This window comes from Eptesicus fuscus, chromosome 19 (genome assembly GCF_027574615.1).
Source record: "Eptesicus fuscus isolate TK198812 chromosome 19, DD_ASM_mEF_20220401, whole genome shotgun sequence".
Classification (NCBI taxonomy): Eukaryota; Metazoa; Chordata; class Mammalia; order Chiroptera; family Vespertilionidae; genus Eptesicus; species Eptesicus fuscus.
In genome coordinates, this window is record NC_072491.1 from 41,965,414 (window position 1) to 41,973,335 (window position 7,922).

Consider the following 7,922-nt stretch of genomic DNA (forward strand, 5'->3'; position numbering starts at 1 on the left):
TTTGCTGACCTTCAATAAGGTAAACATTAATCATTAATTGAAAATAATTGGTTTACTTGAAAGAGCAATAGATGGCTAAATAGCTAGCTGTCTAGCTAGCTAGATGGATGATAGATAAAGAATATATACTACAAATTGAAATAGAAACATAGTAGTTTAATTGATTAGTAAAGAAAAATAAGTATGGATCTGCAAGTCCCAAATATAATAATTAACAATTAATATTTTTGCACTTAAAAATATAACATAGTTTTTTTTTTAATAATCATACAAGCTATCCATAGACAACTTCATAGCTAGAATAAATGAGAGCTCAGAAATCCTTAAGAAATAAGTTGTGTTCAACCAGAGAAAAATAAAGAACAATTCTAACAGTGTAGGGGGGAAAGGTGTTTTGTTTTTTATTGTATATATATTGATTTTTAGGGAGAAGCCTAGAGTCCGGTCCCTGAGTGCCAGAGTTGCTAAGTCTGTGGGAAATGTCTGGAGTGTAAGCTTACAAGTGTCAGCCAATGCCAGTAAGTTGTAGGGAATTCCTACCATTTGCAACAACATGGATGGAACTTGAGAGCATTATGCTAAATGAAATAAGCCAGTCAGAGAAAGATAAGTATCACATGATCTCACTTATTTGTGGAATATAATGAACAACATAAATTGATGAACAAAAACAGTTCCAGAGACAGAGAAACATCGATCAGACCATCAAACCTCGGAGGGAAGGTAGGGGAGGGTGGGGGTAAGGGGGAGAGATCAACCAAAGGACTTGTATGCATGCATACGGGCCCTAACCAATGGACACAGACAACAGGGGTTGAGGGCATGAGTGGGGGGGATGGAGGGGGGTAATGGGGGAATAAGGACACATATGTAACACCTTAATCAATAAAGAAATTTATTTAAAAAAACAAACAAAACATTGGGGAATCCTAAAACCCTTTGAGCAAGGTGTAGAAATACCTTTCAGGGCCAGAAGGAAGAAGTGACCATTCACTGGGGGAGAGCAAGGATGCATAACATGTGGCTCGAAGAAGTGGGAGCTGTGGCAAGACTACGGACACTGGCAGCTGATGCACTGGGGATAGAGGCCATGGAGCAAAATGGGGTTACAAGCTGAAGCCAGCAAGGACATGCGAGGACCAGAGAATGGACACACTTCCCTTGATGCCTGGACAATTTACAAGCCACCCCGCCTCCCTCTCTGCTTCTTCCCTGGGTATCCTGAACCAAGCACCTAGATCACTCCCTTTGCCTGGTAATAAGGGAAGTGAAGGAAGTAGGAGAAATCCTTGAAGAATCCAAATAGTTATTGAGATCTAACTGGTGAATGAGACCTAAATGGTTCCGAGTTACATTAGAATAGCAAGGTTACATTTTCTAGTACAACTGGAGTTGAAGTCGTATGAACAAAGATGACATTAGTTATGGAGAAACTAAGAAGATAATTTTTAGCACATCTGACTTTCTGACTGTGTAAAGTCTATGACCACATCAGCCTTCTAGGTGTGTGAGCTGCTTTGGAGAACCACGTATTCTGTTGGTTCTTTAAGGTATCTGCCTCAGCGGAATGATTTGTCCCCATTTCCTCGCCTCCATTATATGGGTCACCTGCCTCTCAGTTACCCTTGTTATAAAGCTTGGAATTACCATAGAATAGTCCTTCATTCTCTGCATCCAATTCTTTTTTTTTTTTTTTAAGATTTAGTTATAGACAAAGAGTCCCCCTACCATTTATTGAGTCACTATGTGACAGGCATTCTGTTTCACATTTAATACACATTATTTCATTTAATCTTTAGAATCTTGGAAGTCAAGATTTTAAAAGTGAGCAACTTAACTAATAAGGTCTCTCTGTTATTACTATTATTGCATTTTTAATGATTTAGTTGATGGATCACAAAGACTAAAACTGTACCACACGATTCTTCTAGCCAGGACCAAATAGAAATAGAGAGTGGGGCCAGCCAGGACCTTGAGTGTATGGCATTCAAAGTCCATAAATCTCCTAAAATCAGCACAGATTTTATAATTTCAACTATTTGAGGGTCTGGGGAACTTAGCAAAAATTCTTAGAGGAAAAACAGAGTATTCGAAGAGAGAAATACTGAGTGTTCTAATATTAGTCCTATAAAATGAGAAGGTAATTGGTGTCAATTCAGGATCTTTGAAAAATTGTGCCCATTCCTCTACTCCACCACCCCACCTCTCCATCCTCTCACACCAATAACATGGGGACCAGGGGGAGCTGGCTAACGACGCCCAGATGCTAAATGCAAACACAGATGGAAAGCTTTAACATTGCGTGTGGGTAGAATCAATATTACATAACTTCCAACAGAGCATCACTTCTCAAAGTATTCTCCATTGAGGAAAAAATGTCCCACAATTAAATGATTCTGGGAAATGCTCAGCACCTTGGGTGTAAACTTTGTACACTGCAACCCTGAGAAACTCTGCAGTTTAACTTCAACTAACTCAGTTTCCTCCAAACTTATTTCACCATGGAACCCTTTTTTGCATGTAAACATTTTTATTGATTTTTATTCTTGTTGTTTGCATTCTGATCATTTGCGAAACACTGGCTAAAAAAATTATGTTTCAAGCAAGCCAAACAGGACAGCAAGGAAGGGACCAGGGAGGAAGAGAAACCATGTGACACAGTGAAAGCAAAGTTGCCTGCAAGCTGGGTAAAGATTAATTTGAAACTTGGGACGAAAACTAAGGACCAGGAGTGGCATTATCTTTTATCTCCAAGGTTGCTGAGGAACCTAATGGAGAAAGACATTCAACCCTGAAACCAGCGTGTAAAATCGATGTGTTCATATCCGATGGGTAACCTCCTAACGCAGCTTCTAAGGTAGTCTGTGATTCACAACAGCTCCTGAAGCCATTTCCACTTGGTTGGTCTCTACCCATGAGTTTTAACCAAGTCAACCCAGTGATTGAAAATGCTTGTCTAGTGTCAGCCAGGAAGACTGAGGTGACGTTTAATTATCTTAGCATAGCTCTTCTGTGCTCTGGAAGCCATTAAAAGGAAATTCTCTTTATTCCCATTTGTTTCCATCCTCGTTTCACTAGTAAAATCTTTTGAAAACTGCCAGCCTACCTGGCAATAAGAAAGATATATATGTTTTTTAATAAACTGCATCTACGAATATTCAAGTGTGTGGTGATGTGAGCGGTGGACTTAGCAATTTGATTCACCCCAAAATTGGTAGAGCCGTACAATATTCTTAAGGTAAACCATGTGGGCCTGAATTGTTAGGGAGAGTTTATGCCTTCCTCCCACAGGGGCTGGCTCCCTTTATGTTTCTCCCCAGTTGGTGGGCCAAGTCCACACGCATGCCCTCTGGTAATAGTATAACAGCCATAAAATATTATTTCACACACACTGTCCAACAAAAAGTCTCTTACTGCATTCCTACATGTTATATTCTAAAGACACAATTTCTTCACATGGAATGTGTATTTTTAGTGCTAATCACACCTTTATGTACCACATGTATTTAAATAAGACTAAAATAGAGGAACATATTTATTTCTCTGTCAATAGACGTCACGGAGTTGTTGTTTTTTTAAAAAAGTTCATACTTTTTTTTGCGGGGGGTTGGGGGGGGGGAAGGAACCAAAAAATGGAACTCCTTTTCAAGTATAATAAGACTCTTGGAAAATTTATCCAATATAAGAAGAAAGTAAAAAAAAAAAAATAACCCACACAACCTCCAATTTAAAACACACTAGTTTGATTTCCAATATAGAATTTGTGTTCATATCTATATTTAGCAACATTACGGTTGTTTTTTTCCATTTGCTGTCCTCATAATTTCGTAGTTAACCTTCTTGTTTTCTAAAAAGAAGTTCTGCCAAAACATGCTGAGCGAGTTGTTTGTTTCTAAACCCCAAGAAATCAAAAGTAGCAAGTGAACTTTATTATTATGACATTTTAATTATGAGTGCACTTATGTATTTTTTTCTTTTGATCTTTGAATCACTTTATGATCCTGGAGTTTAAATTTGTGAGCTTGGGAGATCATAATCATTTAACTAAAGAGTAATGCTAACCCATGTTTACATATAAATAAAATTATGTAAATAAAAGTTATCCCCTAACTCTTCAAAATAATATTAACACTTTAGATTTATGTAGTGTCAAGACTTCCATATATAAAATTCCATCTGATTACTGAACAGCTTGTGATTCTACCAGGTCAAGTATTGCTCTTCCCCAGGTTCCTCAACCCCTTTGGTTTGTTTGCTTGTTTGTTTGCTTTTACTAAATAAGAAAACTGAAGCTCACAGATAGAAAATGATTTCTCCAGAGTCATGCAAATATAGATGCTTGCTCCAGATCTAAAGCTAAAAATGTCATCCCTCTTCCCATAACAGTAGGTTCCCTCTCAGTGTGTAAACAGCGTAACTCAGACTTAAGAGTGACATGAAAAATGTAACTGCTCCTTCCTAAGCTGGGTATTAATTCAAAGAAACTTTTTAATGGGTGGCAGGAAGGAAATGAGCCCCCACCCTCCCTCTGTTATAGGGTGAGAAAGTAGTGAGATGGATTCGTGGAACTGTGGTATCATTTCTTTCTAAAAAATATCACTTCCATGGTTGCCTATAGAGTGACCACTATGCATCTGGCTGCATGCCACACACGCAGGATAAAAAGATAATAGGACAAAACACTGGACTTGAGAAGGCCATATTCTGCATATGTACTATCCACAGAGATAAATATCTATGATAACATGTGATAAGTTCTTTATACCCTACAAAATTCCATGGGACAATGGCAGGACCGATCTGGTTCTGTGAGGTGTTATGGCTTAAATGTCTGTGTCCTCCCAATAGTCATGCTGAAATCCTAACTCCCAATGTGATGGCTATTAGGGGGTGGGGCCTTTGGGAGGTGATTAGGTCATGAGGGTGGAGTCCTCATGAATAGGATTAGTGCCCTTATAAAAGAAACCCTACAGAGTGTCCTCTCCCTCTAGTTCCCTCTCTCCCTCCCTCTTCTCCAACCTCTCTCTCACTACCTCCTCTTCTCTGGCTTTCTCACTTTCTTTCTTTCTTCCTCTCTCTCTTCCTTCCTTCCTTCCTTCCTTCTCTTCCTTCCTTCCTTCCTTCCTTCTTTCTTTTTTCTTTCTTTCTTTCTTTCTTTCTCTCTCTCTCCTCTCTCTCTCCTCTCTTCTCTCTCCCTCCCTCCCTCCTTTCTCTCTCTCCACCTTGTGAGGGCAAAACCAGGAAGAGAACTCTTGCCAGGAACTGAATTAGCCAACACCTTGATCTTGGACTTCCCAGTCTTCAGAACTGTGAGAAATAAGTGTCTATTGTTTAGGCCACCCATTCTAGGCTCTTTGTTATAGCAGCCGGAACTGACTAAGACATACACAATTTTATATGTGTATAGGAGTGGGGAAACGGTGAGGAAAAGTCTACAAGATCTAGAAATATAAAATGATGTACGGGTCTTGAAAGAGGCCTGTGCAAGGAAAAGTCCCTGAAGTTTAAGCTTCTGTAGTGTCCCAGTGACCTTGATAACAGAAGAGGAAGGAGATGTTGAGCAGAGAAATCAGAGAGGGGAGGAAAACACTAGGTGGCAATAACGGCTTAGAGGCCATCAGGACAGCAGCTGAGCATCCAGGAGAGGAAAGAAGAGAAATTAGCCTCTTACAGAGAAGTCCTCAATGACACTGTCAACCACTCATGTGCTTCCCTGTTTAAACGAAAATGGATAAACTGAAGCAACTAACACCATTTTCCCAGTTAAAAAAAAAATAACATACCACCATATTATAAAACAAATTTTTGAAAGGTGATATCCCCAAAATATTCTGTCTTTAAATGTGAATTTAAAATAAGTTTGGATAGAAATTATGAGACTGTCCTCTTGTGTGTAACGAAGTCTTGTTTCAGAAATATAAATGCATTACAAATAGTAGAGGATGTAGTGCCAGGTGAACAAGCCACTCTGAACCCATGACATTAACTGAAAAATAGGACAAATCGAACAGAGGAGATGGCATGTCCTAATGGGATGCCTAGTTAAGAATTCCTTAATTAATTTATTTATTCAATAAATAGTCATTGCATGCCTACTAGGAGATGGGCACTGTTCTAAGTGCCAGAGAAACAATCTTGAAGAAAACAGTAAAGAATAAAAACTCTTGCCGAAACCGGTTTGGCTCAGTGGATAGAGCGTCGGTCTGTGGACTGAAGGGTCCCAGGTTCGATTCCGGTCGGGGGCGTGTGCATTGGTTGCGGGCACATCCCCGGTGGGGGGTGTGCAGGAGGCGGCTGGTCGGTGTTTCTCTCTCATCGATGTTTCTGGCTCTCTATCCCTCTCCCTTCCTCTCTGTAAAAAATCAATAAAAAATAAATAAATAAAAAAAAGAATAAAAACTCTTGATTTCATGGAACTTTTGTTGTGGAGAGAAAACTGTGAAAAAATAACAAATAAATAAATGAGTAAAACTTACAGTATGCTGGATAGTGGTAACTGTTTTGGAGGAGTGTTAATACACTAATGAATAAAGCAGGAATACGGAGGGAGTGTGCTGGGCAGATGAGAGTGGTAAGAGTGCAGTTCGGGGAGGCCTCACCTTAGGACTAGATTGAGCAGAGGGAGTAAGAAAAGGAGCCATCCTAGGAGAGGGAAGAGCAAGTGACCACATGTGGGACAGGGTTACAAATTCCACAGTAAGAATGTTTTAATAACAGGATCTCAATGCATTTGACTTGCAGCTTAACAGCTATATGTGTGTAGAAATATAGACATATTATAATACAGAATATAGCTGATAATAAATTGATATAATTATAATTGACTCACGTCTTCTTATTTAATTGAGGTACAGTTGACAAAATTGTCAGATACTTAAGGTGCACACTGTGATGATTTGATGCACATATACATTGTGAAAGAATTCCCCCTTGGGGTTAACACATCCATCTAATGAATAGGAATAATTCAAGTCCGAATGGGTGAATTTCTTTAATAAGTCATATTCATTAATTTTGTCTGAATTATGTTCAGCAATCTGGGAATGTAATTCTTTAAACTCCCCAAACCTAGCTCCAATTTTGATTTATTCAGTCTTGAAACAGGCTCTATTCTAGTATTTTAAATCTTTAAGTAATCTGAATACCAGCTGGGGTCACCTTGTCATTTGAGATTTTCAAACAATTAGTTTAAACTCTCTCTTCCAAGTTCCTTTGGGTGTTTGATCTCCCCAAATTCTAAGTAGCTGGTGCTCTTTCTCAAGTTCAGTTCTTTCTCCAGCTTCCTGTCACCTTCAAGGGTCATTCTCAATTGGGTCTCATTACAACCTATTAACTGTACTCTTTTTGTTTCCCCATGACCAGACGTGGTTCCCAATTGCCCCTTATGTTTGGTTTCCACATACAACATTCATAGTATAAATGTTCATGTGCAAGGGCATCTACTGAGTTTGGCTGCAATAAAATTACTTGGCATCACTTCACAATTTTTTAGAGATGCTCACCACTGGAATTGCTCAATCCTGGTGTTTTTCCACAGATCTCCACAGCCACCCATCTCATCACCTGAGCACTGTGTTCTTGGTCCCACATCCAGCTCCTTTCTTCTGTGTTCTCCTTTCCTCCAAACCTTCCACGTGTTTTCATTGTGCAGAGAAGTTCAGCTTTCTCTTTGCTTTCATCACTGAAAATTATCCCTTGAGTTTTTCATATTCTTGCATTTTTAGATATATATATATAAATATATATATATATAAAGCCACCTGGAGAGTAATTATGCTCTCCATTTTTTTATTCTCAGTTTTGAATTTTAAAAAAATCATTTTTCTCCATGTACACTTACTGTAACTCTTCCAAACAAGAAGGATGGAGATGATTGTGATGATGATGATGATAATGATTATTATTATTATTACTATTATTAT